General features: G+C 38.1%; 1 long non-coding RNA gene across 1 annotated transcript in view; it reads right to left on the bottom strand.

Annotated features, from left to right (window-relative positions):
* Nucleotides 1–3,162: 3,162 nt before the first annotated feature.
* LOC145721118 (uncharacterized) overlaps nucleotides 3,163–13,236 on the bottom strand; it is a 272,074-nt gene continuing 262,000 nt past the window's right edge. Inside the window, exon 3 of the long non-coding RNA XR_014144584.1 lies at nucleotides 3,163–3,257. This is a non-coding gene — a long non-coding RNA (uncharacterized LOC145721118). The remainder of the gene's footprint in view (nucleotides 3,258–13,236) is intronic.

The following is a 13,236-nucleotide window of genomic DNA, read 5'->3' as shown; positions in this document are numbered from 1 at the left end:
AAACCCAAACAAGAGGAAAGTAAAGAAACATACTCTAAGGAAAGTACATGCTTGTCAGTAACTTACTGCTCATCCTTTTCATACTTCAGTTTATTTTGAAATAGATAAAATTCGAAGACTCTTAATGATGATCCTAAATATTTTACAACTTCCAGTTATGCAATAAAGGTATCCAAGCCCTGCTAAATTGAACACTCTAATACCAATCCAAAGACACTCTTTAAAGTGAAAAATAAATCATAATCACTCAGTGGCACTATTGACTTTTATTGTATTTTACCAGAAAGAGTAACTGAAATTGCCCTTGTGAATTCATTCCCCCACCATAAATTCCTTCACTGGGCCACCTTTCCTCTCTCTTGCAAGTACATTTGTACAACGTCATTTGGCCATCAAGAACTTCCTCCAAAGTTTTACTCACCAAACAGCATGCAGATTCTAATGGACATTAAATTTAAAATCCAATTTGAATAGTTATCAATTTCACAATGTATATTTGATCGCACTATTATCTGTTCTTTGTCTCTCATTAAAAAGCAAAGGATGAATATGCTTTCCCTGCCCCCAGACGAAAATTGATTTAAAACATAAAGTACAAAGTTTGCCTCAAATGCCCTTTAAATTGTGTATCTCCAAGAAAATCCACAAATAGAAATAATGAGGAATATGTGAAACAATTTCCAGTATAACCTAACTTACTTCTTAATCTCTCTGTCCCGTGGCATAATATCAGCTCACCACAAATTATGCCTGATTTATACAATTTAGGCATATTCCATTCTAATTTGTTTATAGATTATATCAAGGAAAAAAACATGGAATCATTAACGATAAAGAAGCACCAACCCTCTGAGCTCCTTTGTTGTATTTATATCTTAAGAAATTGTGTCTTTAGTTGCGAATTAAAAATGAGTTGTCAGGTTCCCTTAATAATTAATGTTGAAATGAACAACTGTTTCAAGTACAACACATTCTATTTAATGTTAAACAGCGTTATATTTACTGTAATTCCACCTTTCATCCTAATGTCAACTTCTAAATCTTTAATGCTTTAATCACACTTCTTGTTCTGATATCCCTTGTGAGTTCCTCAAACCAATGCCCACTCCTTTGCGATAAGGTGGGCATTTTATGTTGCAAGGGTTAGTCAGCAGCAATTGTTAATTATTAAGGAAAACAAAATGCAGCTGCTGGAAAATTGTGTTTGTTCCCAGCAGGGCATGTTACCTTTAATCTCTACTGACACCGAGGCAAGCGAAGTCATAAAAGGGAGATAATGCATTTCAAGAACATGGCCCCACAGAAAATTAAAGAATTTCCTATAAAATTAATGAGCCTAATTACCAGATTATGTCTGCAGATGCCTTTCAGTAAGTTATCTGCCTTTCTGATAGAGAGCTGGAAAGAGGGGAAACCATGGAGTGAGGCCCCAAGGAGCAGCTTAGGGGCTGGATGGGTGGAGCCAGGAGAGATGAAGAGAAAGTCAAACTTTGTTCCACAAGGCTTCTGTTTCTCCCGAACTGATGAGAGGATGAAGAGCGAATATGCAGTAAGCATGTGCTGTCTGCGAGGTCATGCTCTAGGCGATGTGTATTACAGCTCTGTCACTGACCGTGTTTGGGGCCTGGAACTGTAACTCACCTGAGCTTTAATTACCTCACCTTTAACATGGGTTATTTTGAGGATTAGTTCAAGATATTTTGTGTAAAGCACTTAGTACAATGCTTGCAACCAATCATGCACTCAGTCTTACCAAATAGTTACTTAATTGTCACTGTAATTCTGAGAATGAGATACTATTATCTCCACTATCATTACCTCTCAGTTCAAACAACTAGTATGTAAAGAATACAAAATGTGAACTTGCATCTCTCAGGCTACAAAGACTGAACTAAAATTATGTCTTAGATATGTTAGATGGACCATTCCCTCCTAAAACAGATGAATAATTGAATAAAGATTTACTCCCCTCTTCAGTGGGTACATTTTGTTTCTAACTTAGTGTTTATAGAAATTCAAGTGGGAAAAGTGGCTATATGGCAATTTCAAGAAGGAGAGCCTCGATGAATAGACCCTCAATGCAGCCTGAATTTCCATAACATATAAATATCTACTTTGCACTGCTCAAAACCTACAGCCTCATTCAGGAGTCAAAAGCCACAATTATCATCCAAAAATGAATCCTGAGTAGTAAAATAAGGGCAATTGTACAAAGCCTAAAAATGCTTCAAAAAGTTTTTCAGAGTTAACAGCACTTCATAGTGCTTCTGGGGAGGGGGTTATTACGGGGACAGACTCCTTCGGAGTCAAAAATTGATAAGAATCCTCAGAATAGTCCTAAGGTAAAATATTCCATAACCATTGTTGGTTCATAAACCACTTTGAAAATGTGTTGAATCCTATGGCTATTCTACTGAGAAAGAAATGCATATATGTACTTCAGGTTAAGAATCTGATTTGGATTTTGCTTTTGACCCAGAGAACTTTAAGAGTCTAAAGTCTAAGTTAGATTCTTTGAAACCAAAATCCGAGACAACTATAAGCCAGAGCAAGTCTTTTTATACTATCCTCATCTCATGAGGCTTCCCTGGGGACTGGGGTTGACCCTGATGTGCTCAGTGGTCCACAGCTAGTTGTTGAGTGATCACCGGGAGGCTGGGGGTGCCAAGAGCACGGTATCTGCTCAGAACTGAATTGGCACTTACTGCCCTGGGATATCTGGCCCAGCCTAATGGTGAGGACCCCTCAGAAGCTGTATCTTTTCAGCCCTCCGCATATGCTGGTCAGATGCATTACTCCTAATAGTAGATCTTACATGAAATATATCTTAATATGAATTTTCTATTCCCACGAGATTAAGTAGATATGAAGGCATTTTTATAAATTATCAGGTACTATATGCAAACCATAGTTAAAATTCCTTGATCTTTTTATTTCCAGAGAAAGTGGAGAAAAGACAAGGAAATTAGTCTTTTCCATTATTTCATGTAATGCAGCAACTCTCAATAACAATTCTGTTTTACATTTAAGGAAATACACTAAGGAAAGTTTCTCCTTAATCTCCTAAAAATGTTTACCACCATTTCTCCATGATGCAAAGATTAAATAAGTTGCTGAGGTATGAAACTTGGGCAGAATATTCCTTAATGAAGATATTTCTTACCGACTTTAGATCGATGTTGTGCCAATAAGGGGAAAAGCGCATTCAGCAGCTGCACTTTCTCAGTTGTAGAAGAATATTCCATAATGATCAGAACCTGTGTAACACAACAGGACAACAAATCTTAGTCATTAAAATCATAATCTTCCAATTCAGACACACCTGGATTCAAATCCCATTTCCACTGACTAAGTGTGTGACCTTGGAAAATTTACTTAATGTCTCAGAGCCCCATTTGCTTCATTAGTAAGAAGGAAACATATTTCTCATGAGGCTGTCATGTAGATTAAGGAAGAGATGCAGGTTAAGTGCTTAGCATAGGTCTGATACATAGTAAGCCATCTGTGTATGTTATCATTTGTTCTGCCATTTATCATGTATTTATTACATACCTCTTATGAATCCCTTTACTGTTTGTGGAAAACTGACATTCCAGGGGGGTTGAAGTAACCCATCATAATAGGCTACTCTTTCTTTAGTTTTAACCCCTTTTTCTTGAGCTTTCTCCCTTGGCTCTACCTCTACTCACATTGCGCATTTCTTCCTTTCATTTCTCCAAACAGGCTTTCCCTTTTTTCTTAAGGGGAACAGAGATAAATAAATAATGCCAAGTACCTGCCCTGATGACCTCAATGTAAATAAGGCCAAGCCCCTGCCCTGATGACCTTAATGTTTAGCGAGACAGAGCAGAAAACATCAGTGTGATTACCTTATATGGGGTGCTGTTGGGGCCCAGAGAAGGAGCAGAGAGCTCATCCCCTTTGCTGGCATGGGTGAGGAGCTACAGGCAGTCTAACACAAGAAACAAAGTATTATGTACAGATATGCTTGCCGGTGAGGCCGAGTGAGGTAGTCACACGGCAAACATGAAGGCATAAAAACCTCAAGAAACTGGATTTCACTCTGAAGGAAATGAAGAATTAACAGTGTGGGGAGGGAATGATGTAAGGGAGAGGGAAGTGTAGAACTGATGACTTTCAAGGGTGAGGCTGGAGTCACAGAGGTGGGGAACACCAGCCCTGAGCTAGATATACACACGGAAGAACAGATTTAGGGAAAGAGAATGACTTGTTTGGAACACTGATCTGGAGGTGTGTAAGGATACTGAGAGGCCCTGGCTTCTTTTTTTCTATCTAAAAAGGGAGTCTGAGGTATGGAGCCCACTATTTGTGTCCCAAGCCTACCGTAACAGTACAACAAACTTGGGGGCTTAACATAATAGAAATTTATTCTCTCACAGTTGTTGAGGCCAGAAGTACGAAATCAATGTGTTGTTAGGACATGCTCCCCTCTGAAGACTCTAGGGGAGAATTGTTCTTTGCCTTTTCCTAGCTTCTGGTGGTTGTCAGAAATCCTCAGTGGTCTTAGCCTTGTAGACGAATCACTCCTGTCTCTGCCTCCATCTTCACAGGGCATCTCCTTTCCTATGTCTTTGTGTCCAAATTTCCCTTGTCTTATACAGGTACCAGTCATTGGGTTAGGGCCCACCTTAATCCAGCATGACTTCATTTAACTTGGTTATATCTACAAAGACCCTATTTCCAAATAAGATCATCTTCATAGGTTCAAATGCACACAAATTTTGGGGTGACACTATTTCACCCAGTAAAACCCCTGCATCCCATTTATGAGGGTGTCATCAGTGGCTGATGGGCTTTGAGGACCCAAGGACACCATGCACACCACCTATGCAAGACTAACAGCTGGTAGTAGAGGTCACCAGAAGCACAGAGACCAGAATGAGCAAGAGCCTGCCTAGTAGCATAAGAAAATCTCAGCCTGCCCTGTTCATCCTCTTGCTTAAACTGAGTAGACCTTAGGGACAGGGATGTCCCAGAGGTTTACGTAAACCCTTGGAGTAAGAGAGGGAAAGTAAGAAGGTTGACTAAAGCCACCCTCCTCACTTAGATAGTGGAGGAGAGAGTTTTGAATGAAATATGGGATTGAGGTTATAAATAGATTAGGCTAAATTTTAATAACTGTCACTGGCTGAAAAGTTATGGAACCTTCTCAGATGTCATGAGGGAGCAAAAAGAGAGACTTAACATAGTAAAGTGGAGTCAATTATTGCAAAATAAAATTCACATCCACACCCTAAAATATGGATAGAAGGCTCCTGTGATTACAGGCATTTGGGAGGTGTCTAATTAGGCTGAGAAGTCACAATGAAGTCATGGTCAAAGGCCTTAACTGAATGAACTCATGGGAATAGAAGATACCTCTACAAGGCGATCTAGTGTACCATTTCTATGAAGCAGGACCTAAATGTAGCCACAGAGAGAATTTCAGTCAGAATGAAAATAAGAAAAGTTGTCATGTTCGGGAAGCCAAAGCAAGCCCCAGAGGACTTGTATCACACGGACCTCCTTCTCTATGTGTGCCTTTTTCTTGTCCTTTTATCATCTGCCAAGGAATTTAAGTTTTACACAATAATATTCTCTTTTCCTCCTCAAAGTGCTCCCTTTCTCCAATCCAGTCATGACAGTTTCTGGCAGAAACCATTCGTCCTTTTTAAAATACTCAGTGTCATTTTTCAAATAGCTTCCTTATCCCTACCCTTCCTGCCCCCGCCAGCCAACCACATTCTCTGAAGACACTGTTTGCAGAACAGGTATTAAGAGCCAAACAGGGAAATGGGAAAGTGAAAAAGAATATTGGGAGTTGATCAAAATGAGGAAACTTCACTTAGCCATGGTTTCAGTCCCCTCTGGTCATCTGAGTAGGTATTCCGAGCATACTGTTTGAACTGGGGTTCATCATGAGCTACATTTTTAAAAGTCTGCTTTTCCAGTATAATCATGCCCAGCTAGAGTTACTTATTTCATTCCAGCTCAGTAGGAATCCACAGGCTGCATAAAAATACATTAAGGAATATTTATAAGATGGCAAACGGGACCAAATGTATGGGAAAGAATAATATTGTGCATTGCTCATTACAAACATGATTATTTTGTGTATGCAACGGATGTGTTGTTAAGGCACAGTGGGTTGTTTGAAGTTTACAAGTTTGTTATGGATTGATTTATTCATGAAATGCTTTGTTTCTATGACAACTTTATTGGTTTGCCTGTGGTCTAAATACATATAGGCATGGCAGGAATTCCACGGTACAAAACAAATTACACACTCCCCCCTGAATCACTTGCTGCCTTTAGGGAGTGTAGCGAAAGGATTTCCAACCAGGGCAGACATCACCATACACAGGGCCAGCATTAGAGAGATCACATAATAAGGGGGAAAAAGGCTTTTTAAAAAGAACAACTTAAAAGTCTCCAATGGCCTCCAACTCTGTAATATAAGGAAAGATGGAAATGAGCAACGAAATGCCCAACATAAGAGAAACACAATCTACCCACAGTGCATGAGGTTTTTATTTAAGAAAAAACACTGATCAAAGACCCATATTTCCTGCTATAAATAATACCCCTTGAAGGATACCATTAATATTCACAACAGTTGTGTAACTACAAAAGAAACTGAGAATTGTTGTTTAGAGAAAATAATAATGGGTTTTTGGAAGATAAAAGGAAAAGGTGGAAGAGAAGAAAGGGAAAGAAAAAGAAAGATATTTACTGTGGACCAAGGATAATCAAGGAAGGAATGGCTCTTAGTTATCCAGTGAAACTTAAGTCAGGGAAATCATGCCCGAGCAGACTTAGACATTCTGAAAGCTGGAAAAGAGAAAGTAGAATTGAAATAATGTTCCTCATATTACCCCAGAAATGCATACCTCTGTATACGTCAGAGGAAAAATTAAAACTAGGAAGATTATTCAGAATAAAACTGTTCCTCTTCATAAATTCAAAGAATGTATGATACATAAGGAAATATATATAGTCTTATATATAGTGAGATAGTGTGTATTTTGATAAAAAGTTTACATGAAGCAAGATGCATTTTCCCCAAATCATTATTTTATGTTTATTGTTACAGATATTTTTTTGTGCTGGTAAATGGAGAAGATTGATTTTGAGGTATGTGACTGCCCACACAACCTTCTCTTGGAATCAGTTCCTCTCCCCATTTGCCTGCTAAGGGGCTGGATTAGACAACTTTACATCCACCACTTGACTCCGCCATCATGGCCACTGCGGATGAACGTCAGTCAGTGGTAAAAATTCAACCAGTGTGAGTGTCATTGATTTTTGTCACAGCTAAACAATGCTGTATACATTTTATATATTACACAGGGCATAATAGTCTCTATTTATTGCATCTGATAGTGTCTAAGTCAATGAAATTTGGTAGAGGTAACACCCTAGAAACCATCTCTTTCTAAAAAATTAGAACATATGGGCATCTATAGTGTCATTTACATAAACTGTATTATTTGTGTGATTGAATCAGGAATATGTTCACATACAATAATTGAACGTTCCATGTTTTGACCTTGGGCTGCAGGGTGTTTGCTGTGATACCACGAGGAGCTTGCACATCAGAGTCTTACGAGGCCACTACTCCCACAAGTATTAAGAAATTGTCACTTATGTGGCAACACGTTTCTCTTGAATGCAAACCTTTCTCAAATTTGAAAAGAAATCAGTAAATACACTGACTGCCTCCCATCAAAATTGGTTTCACAATTTGACTCAAAAGCACAGGAAAAAAAAAATGAGCAGACTTCCAGGTGAACTGAATACTGAATTTTTCTTGGGAAAATTGAAGTGCTGTGATCAATCAGTTATTCACGTATTCTTTTAAAAAAGATTGTCTGAGGTCCTACAATATTTACACACTTCCCCCACCTCATAGATTACCCATCCTTGGGTGAGCCAGACAATAAATAAGTAAATAAATCAATAAGATACTGACAAGTGGTGATAAGTGCTATGTGGGAAACCAATGTGGAGCTGAGACAGGTACAAATAGAGAGAGAGGAGAGAAACTACTTTAGCTAAAACAGTTAGGCAGTGATTTTTAAGCTGGGGCCTGGAGGGTAAAAAAAAAAAAAAAATTAAGCTATGGACGGTAAGGGTATGGAAAGGGGAGAAACACGCTAAGATAGAGGGAAACCGTAGCTTTAAAAAAAAAAAAAAGTCTTGTGGCAAAAAGGAGCTTAGTATGTTCAAGAATAATAATAGTGATATTCAGAGCTAAAACTGTTCCAAGTGCTTTACTTCCATTATGTCATTTAACTTACAGAAGGCCAGGGTGTCTGGCCTATGAAAAGTTTTTAATATATATTAATTGAATTAATGGCTTTTTAAAATAACTTTCTACATCCTATAGAAGTCTAATTATTTATCCATGTGATGCGAAAGATAGGACTGGAAAGGGGCCTAGCATGTGAATATTGAAAAAGGTACTCAGGATGTTAACTAGACTTACTGCAGTGATCTTTTTTTCAACTTAAACATAAAAATAACAAATCATTATATCGTACACCTGAAACTAATATAATGTCACATGTCAATCATACCTCCATAGGAAAAAAAAGGCGGAAAAAGATACTCAGATGACACTGATGTGCACCCCTGCTATTTAAACAAATACCACTACTCTAAGTAATGAGTCTATTTTCAAGGTGCCGCTTCTGGAGTATGTATCTTTTACTTCATTTTACAACAAGGAAATTTATCTGGATAAAAGGCCACGGCATTGCACAACTCCAGGGGGCACCATTCACGTCAGCTTCTTTGTGAATGGTGCCCCCTGGAATTTTGTAATGCAGTGGTCTTGCTGATTAATCTGTATTTCCACAGAGGTCACTGGGATACAAAGTAGATGTGTCTAGCTTACATAATTGCACTTACCTCTGAAGATAAAAAAGAAAAGAGAAGAAAAGTTGAATCTCCTTAGAAGAGGCTCACAGAGAATCCTTCTGGGGAACACATACCATACGAACATTTTATCTCAACACTTTAGTGCCTGAACCATTTTGCTAATTTGACATGGGAAGCGCTAATAAGATAAAAAGCTCAGGCGTCCTTATCCCATTAGCACTTCCTCTATAGTTTTTCTGACCCACATTCTGACCTGATCTCTCCCATATTCCCCATGGCTTGTATTGTACTGATTAAAACCTTCATCCTTTTGAAAAGATGTTGGGGAATTGACTGGATTTAACTAAAATTTCCAGCTTAAATTACTGTGTGATTTTTAGCTGATCAGAATCCATTTAGCATAGGCGGCAGTGGCCAAGTCAGGGGATAGACGACAGAGTAGAGAAAGGATATAAACAGAAGGAGCCAGTTAATAGGCAATTAAAGCTTCACTGCCTTCCACCACCACAAAGCTTCTTATCTAGACTCACAAACGCAAGGAAGAAAGCCAGCCAGTTGAAATCGCTGTTTATTTTGCTTAGCCTTTTCAGAGTTTTCTTTCTGTTTTGTTTTTATTTTTGTTTTTCAGATTCATCTGCATTCACTCAGAACTCGTATTTCTAACCCGCTAGCCTCATCTCTCACTAAACTCTTTTAGAATTTCCCTTATTAGAAACATTTAGTTTTCTCTATATTAGAAACACCCCAGTGTAGTTTACAGAAAAAATAATTAAGGGATATGGTTGCATTCATCCCTATCACTCTAAGTGAGACATAATCTCTCTTTGCTCTTCCCCCTGCCAGGATCCATACCCAGGCTTCAGTTATTTCCTGTTTTAATGACCACAACCACCTACTTCTTGGCCTTTGGTTCCCATCTTTTCTCCTTCTTGTTCTGTTTAAATCATTCCTGCCAAGTCAATTTTCCTTTCATGCTAGGACCACGTCCATGTATTCCCTGGATCTTGACACAAGCTTCTTTAATATTTATATAAGCCTCAACTTTGATTCTGTCAGCTTCAAGATTCCTTTCTTCTACCAGCACCTTGTTTTCTGCTTCTCCATTCAACTTGGGCATTAGTTCCTTAGCACCTTGTCTTGTCTTTCTTCCTGTTCCCCAATTTGATGGTATCTTATATAGGTAGGAGGCCTGCCCATCCTTATTCTATTTGTCAAGTGGAGTGCGGTACCACTGAAGAGGAGACCTAGAGACCATCTAGCCTGAGTGTTCATTTCACAGAGGACCAAACGGGCACAGGAAGCTCAGGTAGCTGGTTCACAACCATCCTGTAGCAGATGGAGCAAAAGCCAAGGTAGATCTAAGTTTCCTGATTCTCCCTTGTGGTTCTTCCTCTTTACCCGTGGTTCCTAATGTTTCCAAGCAAGAGATCTTGACATTAAAAATCTTTAAAGAGACCTCTGGCTAGATATGGTAGCTTGAGAACATTTGTTTATCTTCTTCTTAACAGAAATCCATCTAAAATTATAGATGAATGGATAAAGAAGATGTAGGATATGTATATACACAGTGGAATATTACTCAGCCATAAAAAATGAAATCTTGCAATTTGCAATGACATGGACACAACTAGAGTGTATTATGCTAAGCGAAATGAGTCAATCAGAGAAAGACAATTATATGATCTCACTGATACGTGGAATTTGAGAAATAAGGCAGAGGATCACAGGGGAGGAGAGGAAAAAATGAAACAAGATGAAACCAGAAAGGGAGACAAACCATAAGAGACTCTTAATCTCAGGAAACAAACTGAGGGTTGCTGGAGTTGAGGGTGGGAGGGATGGGTGGCTGGGTGATGGACATTGGGGAGGGTATGTGTTGTGGTGAGCTCTGTGTATTGTGTAAGACTGATGAATCACAGACCTGTACCCCTGAAACAAATAATACATTATATGTTAATAATAAAATAAAAATAAAAATAAATAAAATTATTGTAAAGAATACAAAGATGTTAAATCCATAATACCTGGCAAAGAAAAAGAAGGTATCACTGAATGACAGAATTTCACCAAATTCTGGAAAATGGAGAGTGGTTTGAAGAATAATTACTGATAAGGGGCAGAAACAGAACAGTTGGAATAGTTAGCTTTCTAAGCAACCACATAACCATTGTTTTAATAAAAAAATAAAAACAATATTTAAAGAAAAAGGCACTATTTTTAAATTGAGCAATTCTGTATAATAAAAATCACATTTTTAATTTTGAGTGATTAAATGCTCAAAAGATTAGTTCAAATTCAGGAATATTTTAAAATAAATTTCTAATTTCTCAAATAGTATCTGCATACATGGGAAACACAGTGTATGAAATGTCATTTTGTTAATATATAGATACTATCTGATAGCCAAATGGTTGACCAAACTGCTTGCAATAACTTGTTAGCTATTGCACTTCGGGAACCATAACTTCAACTCTGTCAATCTGTTAGAGAGCTTAATGACTAACTGCTTGAATCCAGTCAGGATTAGAAAACACTAGAGCGTCGATTCTTCTTGGCAAACCATGATACTTCGGTGGAAAAAGACAATATTTCTTTGTAGGACCCAGTACCAGTAGAAGATTTACTTGGGTTAGAGGAGATTTGAACATTTGAGGAAGAATGTAGAAGCAAAGGACCCAGGGAGCAGAGAGGTTATTTACCTATGGAAGAGTAAAATTCAAAAACAAAACAATGTATTTGAACAATGCAGAGAAGGCTCATCAAGGTCATATTTAGGGGACTGGGCTTGATTGGTGCCAAGTCAGGCTCCACTTCCTGTTTTTAAATAATTTTAATAACTCAATTTTTGACTTCTATTCATGTATATAATAATAATTTTAGTTATTTAGGTAGTTTTAGAAAAAATTTTTTCCTGAATAAATTAGGTAACTGTCTTCATTCTACAATCGATTATGGGAGACAAGCTTATATCAACAGTGAATAACACTAGGCAGTATTCCCATTTTCTCCTACACTTTCAGTCAGGCCCAACCTTTTTCTATACCCAGTGTATAAGGGACCTTTGTCCAGCCAGCCAGCTCCAGTTCTAGCTTCTTGAACTCATTGTTTTGGAACCCTTGTATTTTCACCATCTTTGTAATGTTAGGTCTATCTTGATAGCTTCCAGATCTTGAAACTTTCTTAGTTTAGGAATATTGACTAAAATGGCTTAATTCTGTATTTTTCAAAAAATAACACATTTTTGGGGGCCGCTGGGTGGCTCAGTCAGTTAAGTGCCTGCCTTTGGCTCAGGTCATGATCCCAGGGTCCTGGGATCGAGCCCTGCATCGGGCTCCCTGCTCCGCGGGAAGCCTGCTTCTCCCTCTCCCACTCCCCCTGCTTGTGTTCCTGCTCTTGCTATCTCTCTCTCTGTCAAATAAATAAATAAATAAATAAATAAATCTTTAAAAAAAATTTTTTTTTCAAAAGAAGAAAACCTCTCAGATATGGAAAATCTTTATATACCTTGTCTCTGATGCAACTCTGAGTTACTATTACTTTCAACTTCTTTGAAAGCACATTCCTCTCTTTCCCCCTTTCCCTCTCCCTGTCTCATCTCTACTTCTCACTGTCTTAATTTTTTGGCTCTCAAATTTCAACGTGAGTTATGAGGGCTATGATCATGTTGGAATTTTGAATTTTTTTTTCCACAGTGGTGACTAGGTCCAACTTAATCAGCAGCCTTCTAATGAGCAGAGTTTTAGGTAAGTGCAACTAGCAAATAAGAAAATAAGTAACACCCAAACTCCACACTTATTAGATTTTAAGACATAAGTTGGTTCTTTTTTTAAAATTATTCTTTTAAGTAGGCTCCATGTCCGGCGTGGAGCACAGTGTGGAGTTGAACATGGAGCATGAACTCATGACCCTGAGGTCAAGACCTGAGCTGAGACTGAGTTGGTCATTTAATCGACTGAGCCATCCAGGTTCCCCAGATATGAGTTGTTTACCATCAGACCAATAGATAAAAGGAGACCATCTGAAGGACCAACTCAGTGAGCTGAACTTAAAGAAATGGAATTTTTAGGAAAAGTTACTATGTTAGCAAATATTTTCTCCTTGTAGATGACAATTGCCAACAAAAAAATGAAGATGAGTAGTATGGAGCAGAAGTCCAACTGTGGGCATAGCAGTAAGTGTTATGCTATTGTACTGGTATCATTTTCTGGAAAAAAAAAGTATTTTGGAAATACTTTACTATTGTTTTTTATCAGTCAAGACCAGCTATGGTAACAAAGAGAAAAAAACAAAAGAAATTAATTCTTTTTCATGCCACAAGTCCAGTGTGGGTCTGTGGATTGGGTTTGGAGGGCA

The sequence above is a fragment of the Leptonychotes weddellii genome, chromosome 4 (genome assembly GCF_054177405.1).
Source record: "Leptonychotes weddellii isolate Sample4059 chromosome 4, ASM5417740v2, whole genome shotgun sequence".
NCBI lineage: Eukaryota > Metazoa > Chordata > Mammalia > Carnivora > Phocidae > Leptonychotes > Leptonychotes weddellii.
The sequence above is the reverse complement of the archived record's forward strand: the minus strand, read 5'-3'. Positions and strand labels throughout refer to the sequence as shown.